Raw genomic sequence first — 12,073 nt, forward strand, 5'->3', positions numbered from 1 at the left:
AGTCCCCGCATCCTCCGAGGGAAGGAGGGAGGGCGCCAGTCGATCGGTGCGCACCGTGCCGGGAGCAGCAAGGCGCGTGCTTACCTTGCAAAGTCCCGGGCAACTCCAGAGCAATTACGGGTCCCCGCAGGTTCCCGGGCGCTGTTTGCACATTCCCGGCCTGAATCAGAGAACACGCAGCAGGCGCTGCCCCGGAGTGGGGAGAGGAATTCGCTGGGAATTTGCTTGGTAATTACCGGGCACAAGGCCCTGGGGGTGTTTGCCATCTCTGTGCCACAGCCCACGCGGCAGGGTTGGGGATGGGGTGAGGGGCGAGTGTGATGCGGAGCCCTAGCTTGGGCCCGATGGACCGTGGAGCGCTGGCCCCTGCACTCCGACCGCGATGTGGAACAGGAGGGCCTCCCTCCACTCACCAAGCCCTTGTGAGCCCGGCTGCACCCTCCCAGGCTCTGGTGTCTTTCCCGAGGGCCCCTTCCTAGCGACCCAGAGGCCCTGGGTGGCGGTGGGGGGCAGTCAGCGGGAGTCCGTCTCTGGAGACTGGAGTGGCCTCCTCCCGCGGTCCAGTCCCACAGCCTGAGCCCGGCGGGGAGCCCGGGAGGGGCAGCCCGCCAGGCACATCCTCTTCCTCAGGAGTTCTGCCGCCGGCATCTTTCCCCTCCCCCTAGCTGCCACGCGGAGTGCGTGGGAGTCGGACCAAATTCCTGATGACAGACATTCCAGACAAAACAAGGGGAAAAAAAAGAAAACCCTTTTATTTTATTATTATTTTTTTAAGGGGACTCTTGTTAAAAGGAAATTACGGGAGCGATCAAATTACTGCTAATCGCACAATCACCTGATTATCTCTGGTACCAAAAATACACGCGATCCTTTTCCCCTCCCAGCCACTCAAAGAATTCTCAGGGACATCTCTTGGGGAAGGACACAGCTCTCTCTGGCCAAAACACCAAAGAATATGAGGAAAGGGGGCTCGTGGGTGAGGGTAGCAAAAGGAAGATTCAGAGGCCAGGGTAGATCTCCAGAGAGGAGAAGGAAAGGTTTAGGACAGGATTAGGGAAGAGATGGAGTAGAGGAGAGAGGTGGCCGCAGAGAGCAAGAATGCATCTTCCGGGGAGTTATATGTCAGAGCTCACAGGGCTCCCAAGAGGTGAGACCCATGGAGGTTAGGTCACTTGCCCAAGGTCTTTGGAGCTCGCTGCCTGCGTGTAGGCTGCCTGAGTGTGGGCCGGTGTTGGGTGGGGCCTGGGGGAAGCTGTTGAAACCCTCTAAACCCTCATTGCATTTGGGGGCAGAGGTTATGGTGGGCTTCTGCAACCCAGGTACAAAAACCTTTGTTCATATTACAAATCTTGATTTGAAATGCTGCTTATTGGGAGCTACTAAAAATGAGCACAACAGGAATAGCTAAATTTTGTTAGTGCTGGTTTATAAAGCATTTTCCCATCTGCTTTCTCACATAATTCTCTCACCTACCCGTTCCATCGGAATCCCCATTTTCGAACGAGCTAACAGAGACTCAGATGATGTGAAGAACTCCTCAGAGGTCATTGGAACACGTAAAACTCCAGGCCCGGCATCTTTGCCCTGTGTCTCAGAGCCCGTCTTGGAGAGATGAGCCAAGGCTTAAGGGATTTCTCTGTGTGGGTCTGAGGCCGTGTAAATCAGGTGCTGAAGTTAGGTTTTATTATCTTCTTTACATTCATTATTTTTTTAAGTCAATGGCCCGGGCAGTCTCTCCGCTTGGATGTGGCTCAGTCATCTGGAGCTATTTTTTTTTTCCCACGGGAAGGGACTTCAGTTGACACGCCAGCCTGAAATGTCACTTTCGGGTCACCAACGATGCCTCAGCTCCTTGACGGGAAAAGGCACGGATAGATCCTGGTTGAAGAGCCCACTTCCTGTTCTCCCCCACCCATTTTGCCAGCCAATCAGGATGAAGAGAGAGACCTTTCCCCCAGTTCCCCATCCTCTCTGCTGCCACAAACTGGGGAGCAGGAGGCTTAGAGGATGCAGCCCCAAGGACCCTGTCAGTGCCATGCAGACACGAGGGCCACTGCAACTTCCCGGAGACTCTTTGGCAGTCAAGACCCCTCCTCCATAGGCACCACATCCCCACCACTCGTTTTCCCTCGGAGCAGCCATGGCAGATTCAGAATTACCGTCTACAGATCAGTAACAGGCCAATGACGGGCGCCTTGCCTGCAGCCAGCGGGACCTCCCTCTGGAGGAGCAATGGGGGTGCATGCAGGAACATAGGTTCCCTTCATTAGGGCAGCTGGCCTCCAAGTGAGACCAGAGCAAGGCTGAAGACTCTCAGGACTGGGGGCTGGGAGGCATCTTCCCAGGAAGGGCTTTGAACTCAGGAGAAGTGAGGAAGATGTGGAGGTGAATTGGCCTAAGAGGGTCTCTCAGGGGAAGAGGCTGACCCCAGGCCTGTCCACCCATCCAGCCAGCTCCCAACATCCTGTCCCCCTACACACAGCCCACTTGAGAGAAGTTAATAAAAAGTAAACAAGCCGATTCTTCCCATCAACTACCCCTGGGCAGAAGGTCCCACGGCCGAAGGGGTCAGTGGGCGGTCAAGCAGGCTATCTGAGGCCAGAGCAGGCAAAGGGCTTGAGCTGAGGGCTATTTCCCAATAAAGCCCTGCTTGACAAAGTCCCCAGGCTCTAGAGAGGCCCCTTCCCCTAAAACCAAGCCCTCCATCTATTTAGGAAACGTGGTCCCTGTGATATAGATGCTGAGGGTTAAAGATGACTCAGGCTTGCCCTGCTAGGAGGCTAGAGTCTACTGGGAAAGACAGACACGTGGCCGCTTGACTTGGAGAAATCACATATCTCAGAGTTCAACACCCTCAAGTCATAGAGAAGAGGAAACAGAGGTTGGGAGTGAAATGCCTTGAGCCAGGTTTCCCAGTTAGCGGCTGGATCTCGGTGGGAAGCAGCTATCCCGACTCCCCGTCCAGTGCTCTTCCCATCACGAGGCGGAGCTGAGTGGGAGCTGGTGCTGCGCTCAGCCCCACGGAAGAGCCGCAGCCCCCGTCCTCACCTGCCGCCCTCTTCCAGGTGAAGAAGCATGATTAGCAGCCGCTTCTCAATCCTTCCCGCTCGGCCAAAGGTCTGGTGTTTCATTTCTACCCAGCAGAGGAGCCGGTAACATTTAAATTATTTCATTTGAAAGGAAATTTCCTCAACCCCATCTATTCTCAGGCAGGATACCTTGGCCAGGACGGGACATAGGGAGACTGGGGACACGGGGCCGCAAGAGGGGTGGTGGACCACAGCTGGCGTCCTCTCCTGGTCAACCAAGGGGAATGCATTTTGTATTGCGCTCTCTTGTTCGGTGAGAACAAGGTTGGGTACTCGCTGCTGTTCTGCCATGCCAGACCACCTCCAGCCTCAGGGCCTTTGCTCTGACTGTTCCCTTTACCTAGACTTGCCCAGCTATCAGCACGACTCACTCCTTCACCTCTTTTAAGTCTTTGCCCCAAGGGAACATAGTGAAGTACATCTCCCCTGACCTCACTAAGTAAAAGCGAAATACCCTCCTCCCCGTGTTCAGCATCCCCACCCTGCTTTCCAGTTCTCCATAGGACTTCAGGACTTCTAGCTTATTATATAATGTATTCACTCATCATATTTTGTGTATGTCCCACTTCTGCCACCACTAGAAATCAAATGTCAAGAGGCCAAGGGCCTCCTGTGTTTTGTTCACAGTAGCTAGAACACTACTTAGCACGTATTAGATGCTCAGTAAATAATGAGTAAAGGAATGAATCAAGAGTCTTCAAATATGAGAGCTGGAAGAAACCTTGAAAATGAGCTAATCTCAAACCCTCAAATTGTGGGTGAGGAAAACGGGAGCTGGAGAGAGTAAGAGAAGGAGGAGGTGGTGACATTTGAGGTAGACCTTCTTTCCCTTCTTCCTCTTTTTCTTCTTCTTCAACTAGTTCATTCCATGCATTTGTTTATTCATTTATCCATTCAGAAAGTATTCATTGGACATTTACTACTTTCTAAACACCGTGCAAAAAATAATCATAATGTTAGACACATATTGATCACTTTGTTCCATTTATCTCATCTGAACAACACTGTAAGCTTAGTTCTGTCAGTATCCCCATTTCACAGATGATAAATTAAGGCTCAGAGAGGTTAAGCAACCTGCCTAGTCACACAGCTAGAAAACGGCTTAGGTGAGACACATACCAAGGTCTGTTTGACTCCAGACTTGTGTGTTGCACCACGACATCTTTTTTCCCTCTTTTCCTTTACCTTCCTGTCTCTTGGGCCAGACTAAATGGCCCAACCAAGGTGGCAGCCAAGGTCACCCAGAGCTGGAGCCCTTTTGAAGTGGCACAATCCTGTCGCTCCAAAGACCCCCTCGAAGCCACCTCTCTCCACCCCATCCGCCCTCCTCCTCCTGGCCACACGCTCTGAGCCCCACATACAGGCACTGGTATGATTCACAGCACCAAGATCGGTCCCTGGGAGGGAAAGAGGGCCCATAAAACCTTACAGCAGTTTTATGACGTATTCTTAGCTTTTACAGGCAGACGGGGCGGCCGAGGCTGGTGAACAGCAAGTGTCTTGGGCAGATGGGCGGGCTCCATGGACCAAGAGCTAGTGAGAACAGCTGCAAGTTTTTTTGTGAAGACAGCACCATCTTTTAGCCGCCCAAACGGGGAAGGGCAATGCAAGAAGCAAATATTTCTTCAGACCTCTATAGTTTAAAGAACGCCGACCAGGCAAAGCAGGTATTATTTCAGATTCACAGATGAGGAACCCTGCAGAGAGGTTGTGGAGACTCCAGCTTTCCTTCCTGAATTCAGATCTGATGCTATGCTCCTGGGACCGCCTGGCACAGCACTAACTCTCAATGACCCCTGCTACTTCTGCCCACAGAGACAGGCAGTACCAGGCAGTCACCCCTTTTATGGTCTCAGTCCAGACTCCATCACCAGGACATCCCAGAGCAGCTCCCGAGTAAATTTCTGCTACCAACATCCAAGTATTGGGGAACATTTTACCCATGTCTGTGCCCCCGGAGCCCTAGCTCGACTCCTCCACCTCCCTTCATACTTCTCCTCTTCTATTCTGCAGGCCACCCCCATCTCATCATTTCCAATGCACAGCTTATATCAGCACCAGATGCAGGGGGTTCGGAGAGATGGCAGTGCCTCATAGATGTAATCACCTGCACTCTCTGATTTATTCGGATCATTCCTGAATTTCTAATGAAAAATAAATCACGTGGGTCTGGTTGTGCCTTTTGGACAGATGAGGAAACAGGTTCAGAGAGGTCAAGCAATTTTCCCCAAGTCACACAGCTGATGATCGAGAGAACCAGGATCTGAATCAGGTGTCCTGACTCAAGTCCAGGTCCCCTTCCCTTCTCTTCGGTAAGTTTCAGAGAGTCCCAGGTTGCTCCTAGTGGTTCAGTGTGGCACTGTTTCAGATTCAGTGGGAGTATTGCTTTCTCCCTAGTTGAAAGCTAGGACTGGCTTTCTTAGCTACTTTGACCCAGCGTGTCTGGGCATATTTTAGCTTGTGGTTTTTCTAGTACGTGGGTGGTCTTCCTTAGTTATCAAATGCCAACACCAGCCCCCCACTGAACACAACTGGCACCTCTAACATCCCCTCACGTGGCCTGAGCTAGGGACCCAGTTAATCATCCTTAGGCCAGGGGTCCTGCATCTTTGGATTACTAAGTTCAAGAGGTGTCCTAACTGAAAATCATTTGTCCAATCATCTAGCATGGTTTAAACTCCTCTTCCATGGAATCTTCTTAGTGAGGCTTTTCCGGGCTTGGCTCTTTGACAACACCCTGAAGTATGGTGAACAGGACCCCATACTAATCTGGGCCCCTCCTGTCCCTGAAGCCTCATCTCTCTCTATGCCTTCTTCCCCTCTCTCCCCTGCTCCAACCCCCTCCTCCATGTCCCAGTCACTGGCAGTGCCTGCAGCCTCTCAGGGGCCGTCCCACCCCTCCAGCCCACGCTGCTCCCCCACAGCTGTGCAGCCCCCCTGTTTGGATGCCCTCCCAGTCTCCTTTGCCTGCCAATCACCTACTCATCTGTCAAGAGACAGCACAAAGGTTGCCTCCTCTGTGAAGCCTTTCCTGATACACATGCCTGTCTCTCCCGCCAGAGAAATCAACCACCCCTCCTCTGCGCAGACCTCGCTGTACCCTAATGAAGGAACTAGCTCCCTGCTGGGTCTGTGAGCATTTGGAGAGCAGGGATGCTGTTCGATCTCTCTCATAATCTTATCAGAGATCCTGGTACACTGAAGATGCACCACGTGTGCTCACTGAATACAGAAAGACGTTAACGCATGACCATTGGCTGCATGCGTGGAAAGAGAAGAAACTACGCCATCACAGAGTTTAAAACTTCACCTGTGTGTCCATCGATGGATGAACTGAAAAACAAAATATCATCTATACATACAATGGAATATTACTCAGTCTTAAGAATGATAGGAATTCCGACTTGTGTTATGACATGGATGAACCTTGAGGACATTATGCTGAGTGAAATAAGCCAGACACAAAAGGACAAACACTGTACGATCCCACTTATATGAGGTACTCAGAGCAGTCCAATTCAGAGACAGAAAGCAAATGGTGGTTGCCAGGGCTGGCGGTGGTGGTAGGGTGATCACGACTCCCACAGGGGAGTCTTCCCATGTCCCCTCAAAGCCCTCCCTGGTAGTGGAGCAGTCTGCCTCTCCCCCACAGCTACAGAACATTTCATAGCAGTGAGTCTGCCCCGGTGGGATTAAGCTCTACCCTAGCCCTCCCCTTCCTCAGTGTAACCGGTGAAAAGTTGCATCTGGACTGCCTCAAAAACCAGTGTTTGGGAGATATATACCTATACACACACACTTTTGTTCGTTGATTTACACAGAGGTACCACTGGCAGGCTTTGCATTTCTGGGCTGTCTTGCTTTGCTCGCCTCACACCCTTTGGCTCCTGAGAATGCTGGGAAACTCAAACGACAGCAGTGTCCCTGGCCTGAACCCTTCAGCTCTTACCAGACCCTCCTCACGTGTAGCTTTGCAACCCCCTGCAGTGGATGGTCGGGTGCTGACAGCAACGTGGTGGGAAGCAGGCGAGCATCTATCCAGGAGCAGCAGGGGAGAGCTGGCGTGAAGCCTCCCTTCCCCACACAGGCCACGAGGAGGAAGAATAGTTAAGGCTGGAACCTTAAATGCAAACTGCTTTCGAAGAATCTGTCACACACGGAGTGCCTCCTAGGAAAGTCGGACCCTGAAAACTCAAGTCGGTGTGGTACCGGAGGACTCGTTTACTGAGCACCTATTATTTGCAACACGCTGGACTGCATACTTTGGGCTGTGCCTGCTGCAGCACCTCCAGTCTAGAAGGGCAGATGCCAAGGGCCCAGGCAGATGCTAAGTTGTAATACAGGGCCGATGCACGGTGTCAAGACATGCATTTCAAATGCCTTAAGGGTTCAGAGTGGAAGTGAGATGCTCAAACCCTGGCAAGGTCTCCAGCGAAGCCAGCCTATAAACACAGATAGCCTGCGGGCCTGCGTTTCCAGGAGAGTAGGGAGCACATTGAAAGGCTGGCAGGATCCGTTATTCTTCTGGAATAGAAGAGGCTAGGGCCATACACTGACTACTCCTCCCCAAGCAGGCACCTGGTGTTTTCCCAAGCCTTGGAATAGGAAGGAGAGAGATACTGAAGTCCCAACCAGTCCGGAAAACAAGATATAGGTTGAGCAGAAACAAAGCCAGTCTTCAGGATCAGATAGACCTGCGTTCAGTCTTGGCTCTTTCACTTACTGTGTGGCCTTGGGAAAGTTACTGAACCTCTCTGAGTCTTAGGTTCTCCATCTGTAATATGAGGATGACAACCCTTTCACGTTATGAAATAAAGAGGTGTATGGAAAGCCTCTAGCATAGACCTGGGAAGGAGCTGGCACTCAGTCAATGAGAGTGGGTATTATTGTTAGTATCAGTAAAATTTGCCTGGGTGTTCCTTTGGGGCTTTTGATTGATGTATCTGGTATCCAGGTAGGCCACATAGCCCTAGAAGTTTCCCAGTGCTGTTGGGAGATTCCTTATTTCTGAGCTTGAGACATGGGTGAAGATGTTGCATGGTCCAATGTTAATTAGTACTGATACAGGGTTTTGGTGAGGATGAAATGAGCTACCATACATAAAAGAGCATCTAGCAGCATCCGGCACAGACTAAGTGGCAGTGTGGTGTAGACGTGCAGAATGGACTCTGGAGGCAAACTCTGGGGTTTGTCGCTTGGGGTGTGAGCCTGAGCACATTATCTTTAAGTTCTCTGTGACGTGCTTTCCTTTTCTGTGAATCGAGGATGGTAAAAATGGTGCTCATCTCACAGAGTCGTGGGATTTTCATGATATAATAGGTACAGAGAACATGGAGAAGTCCCTCACCCTCGGTAGGGCTCTGTGAGTGTTTGCTCTCGTGATTACGAGGTTCTGCGTCCATCTTTGCCACTGCTGTTGTTTGGGCCAAGAGCACTGGACCTGAACCCAGGAAACCCACGTTCAAGTTCTGGCTCCGACAATCGACGGCTACCTAACAGCGGACAGGCGACTTTGCTTCTCTGAATCCGTTTCCGTGTCTGAAAACTGGAGACAGTAATGCTCATCCCACTTACCTTGATGGGTTAATGTGAGAACAAAAGCACTTTGTAAACTGTAAAGAGTAATAAAATTATAACAGGCAAATGAAAAAATAAAGTTGTAACACAATATTAAAGTACCTTTTTAATTTGTGGAAAAGAGAAAAATATAGAGAGATAAACATGCACGTTTATTCGGAAATGGGAAATTTCTCAAAGGATAACTGGTGGGACCTAGGAGATGAGAATGGGCTTGGGACATTAACATTTTACTTGAAACCCTTCAGTACTATTCAAATACATTTTGTGAAACAAGCAGGTTTTCCTCACCTAACTTAAAACCAGAGCAGTATTTTCCCGGACATGATGGATTCTTAGTAGATTTCATAGAACTTGAGACAATTCGGATGCTTGCCCTGGTTCTGAAGTGGAAATGAACAGGCACTCGTGGCGTCAGTTTTTCCATCGGTGAAATGGAATAGCCATTTCCTTGTCACCGCCCAGCTTTACAAAGCTATGGGGAAGATAAAAATATGATCCCGAGTAAAAATAAAAATGAAGACAAACACAAAACCTTTTTTGAAACGAACTTAATTACCTCTAAACGAAAATCCACGAGCTTCTAGGTCTGTCCTTACATAGGCATGGCTCCCACCCAGAGCCTGAGGGAAAGGAGATGCACTATCGTTTCTGCCCTGGGGGGCTCGGCATTGGTGCTCACAGTGACCCTGCACACAGCCTGAGCAGGCCAGGGCCCCTACCCTGCCGTCCGGACTGCCAGAAGAACCCACCCCATACACACAGACCCAGTTCAAGGATCCGGAGAGGAGGACTCTTCAAGGAGCCCCAGAAGACAGACTGCGTTACCTCCCACCTAAGCGAGACACCTCTGCTGCTCCAGAGGAGAGGCGAGAGGAAGCCAGGCTGGGGAAGTGGCTTGAGCCCCCAGACCTCAGACCCCACCCCCCAGCCCCATGTCCCCGCCCTCCTCTCTCAGAGCCTCCCAGAAGCCTCTCTCCTCTTCCCTTCCCCGGGGCAGTGCCTGCTTGGTATTCACACCATGTCATGCTTGCCTGTCTCCATTTGGAAAAGTCTCTTTGTGACCTCTCTGTATCTCTCAGTTGCCTTTGTGGGGGGAGGGAGTGAAGGGGAAGGGAGAGAGAGATCATCTCAGCATTTACCCAATTAGTGGTAATTAGAAGGCAAGGTCCGATGCTCTCCTCGCAGCTGCTCCAAAGGGCAGAGACGGCTCCAGAGTAGCTGCTAAACGGGCATCGGACACACTCCGTCTGTGAGAGCTCTGAGCAGCCGGCTCCTGGCCCTCAGAGCCCCACCTCGCTCCCCGCCCAGCGGACACCCTCATCTTTCTCCCCACAGCTGCTTCTCCCAGGTCATTTCTGGGGTTTGCCCTGGATTCTCAGCCCCCAAAACAGCAACCATGGGCTGTGTCAACCAGGGCCCCCTCTGGGCCTATACCTGGGTTTAGGCCTGGTTCCCATGGTAACCCAAGCCCCACCCCCTGCAGAGTGCAGCTCCCAGGAATGGGCATCTACCTTCCCAGACACCCATTGCTTTGGTTCCTAGTTACCTTGAAGTACTCTGGTCTGGCACAGAAAGCCCTACAAGGCAGGGCAGTTGGTCCTAACTCCATATTCTTGGGTCACAGTTGGGTCACAATTCCTCTTCCACTCACTTGGGTCCAGACCGCAGGTCTACAACTGCAGTGGAACCTTAAATCTGATGGCCTCTCAAGAGGTCAGCGTGTCTGCTCCTCCTCAGCAGGTGATCTCAGTAGGTGGAATGGAATTGAGAAGCTATTTTTACTCAGAGCACGGCCTGCCCTGACCCCGGCATAAGGAACCAGCTGTTTGGGGACTGTCCATTTTATTAATGGCTCTGAGGAGCCTCTACGGAGATCCATTATCTCCATGCCAGGGAATAGACTATTAATTCCCACCTGTGCCAGATTACCTACAGTTAGTGGTTGGTACTTTTCCACGGTCTCACGACACATCTTAATCAGACGGTGAGTGAGTTTAATTAGCCGAAGTATAGGTTTTATTTTTTTATTCATATAACCACTTAATCTAATGGAAGCCTATTATCTGTGGCTTCTTTCCCATGCATAGTTATGGCTGTGTTTAATTGATGGTGCATCGGGGGTTGCAGCTACAATATGGCAGCTGGAACACAAAGTCGCCTTTCCCCAGAATGAAGGCTGAGAAAATGCGCTGTCAGTGAGGCGTCCGACTTCCTGTTTTCACTGAGATGTGAGCTCCCATGTAGAAACTGCTGGCACCTGCCAAAAGGAAGAAAATGCGGATCTCAGCTGGGCAACCCCTGGGCTTCACGGCTGCAAAATGCCCTTCAGGAGCCCTGGGGCAGAAGCCAAATCAGGAACAGCTGGGCAAGGTAGCTATTTGTCAATCCAACCAGATCATAATCAACCCCAGGGCAGGAACCAAGTCTTTTTCTTGTTCTGTTTCCTCCACGCCACAGGCCCTGGGACAGGCTCAGGTACCTGTGTGCTCTCCATAGACAGGTGGTGAATTAAACTCAGGGCTGAGATGGTGCAGGAAACCCGGACTCTTGCAGAGAGAGTCACCATCTTGAATGTGAAGATGATCCTGAAGTTGCCCACGCAGAGAGAGGGATCCGCGTTCAGAGGTGAACTGGGGCTCTCAGTCCATCCACAGAAGATCCTAGCTGTTCCCATTGAGAAATCAGACCCTGGTCTTCAACTGGGATGGGTTACCAACGTTCCAGTGACCATCTGGGACAGAGTGTGATCTCTAGGAACCAAAAAGTGTCCCATTCACCCAGATTGTAAGGGAAATGAGCGGAAGGGTGGAGTATGCGGTCAAAAGTAGGAATCCATCCATTTTCTTTGTGTGTGTGTGTGTGTGTGTGTGTGTGTGTGTGTGTGTGTTGAAGTATAGTTGATTTACAATGTTGTGTTAATTTCTGCTGTACCACAAAGTGATTCAGTTTTTTATATATATATATGTATATATATATATATATCTTCTTTTTTAAATATTCTTTTCCATTATGGTTTATCACAGGATATTGAATATAGTTCCCTGTGCTATACAGCAGGACCTTGCTGTTTATCCACTCCATATATAATAGCTTACATCTGCTAACCTAACTTCCCACTCCATCCCTCCCCCCAACCCCCTCCCCTTTGGCAACCACAAGTCTGTTCTCTATGTCTGTGAGTCTCTTTCTGTTTCATAGATAGGTTCGTTTGTGTAAATCCATCCATTTTCTAATAACTCTAAAAGGCTTGGGCTTCCTAGAGGTAAGCTGTCTTGAAGGCTTGGTAGGAGAACCTGGCAGCCAGTTAGCAAAGCCCCAAGCTGACCCAGAATGGAAGGACTCGGATCTTTGATCAGTTTGCCGAGTACCTTGGGCTGAGCGAGACAGGGAGCCCTATTCACCCC

General features: G+C 50.6%; 1 long non-coding RNA gene across 2 annotated transcripts in view; it reads right to left on the reverse strand.

The window, feature by feature from the left end:
- LOC309826797 overlaps positions 1-608 on the reverse strand; it is a 41,458-nt gene extending 40,850 nt beyond the window's left edge. Inside the window, exon 1 of one of the 2 annotated variants that reach the window (XR_014297142.1) lies at positions 414-608. This is a non-coding gene — a long non-coding RNA (uncharacterized lncRNA). Of the gene's footprint in view, positions 1-84 lie in introns of both variants that reach the window. The other variant, XR_014297143.1, reaches the window with a different exon arrangement.
- Between the last annotated feature and the right edge of the window lie 11,465 nt (positions 609-12,073).

Source organism: Grampus griseus (genome assembly GCF_964374135.1).
Source record: "Grampus griseus genome assembly, chromosome: 8".
Lineage (NCBI taxonomy): Eukaryota > Metazoa > Chordata > Mammalia > Artiodactyla > Delphinidae > Grampus > Grampus griseus.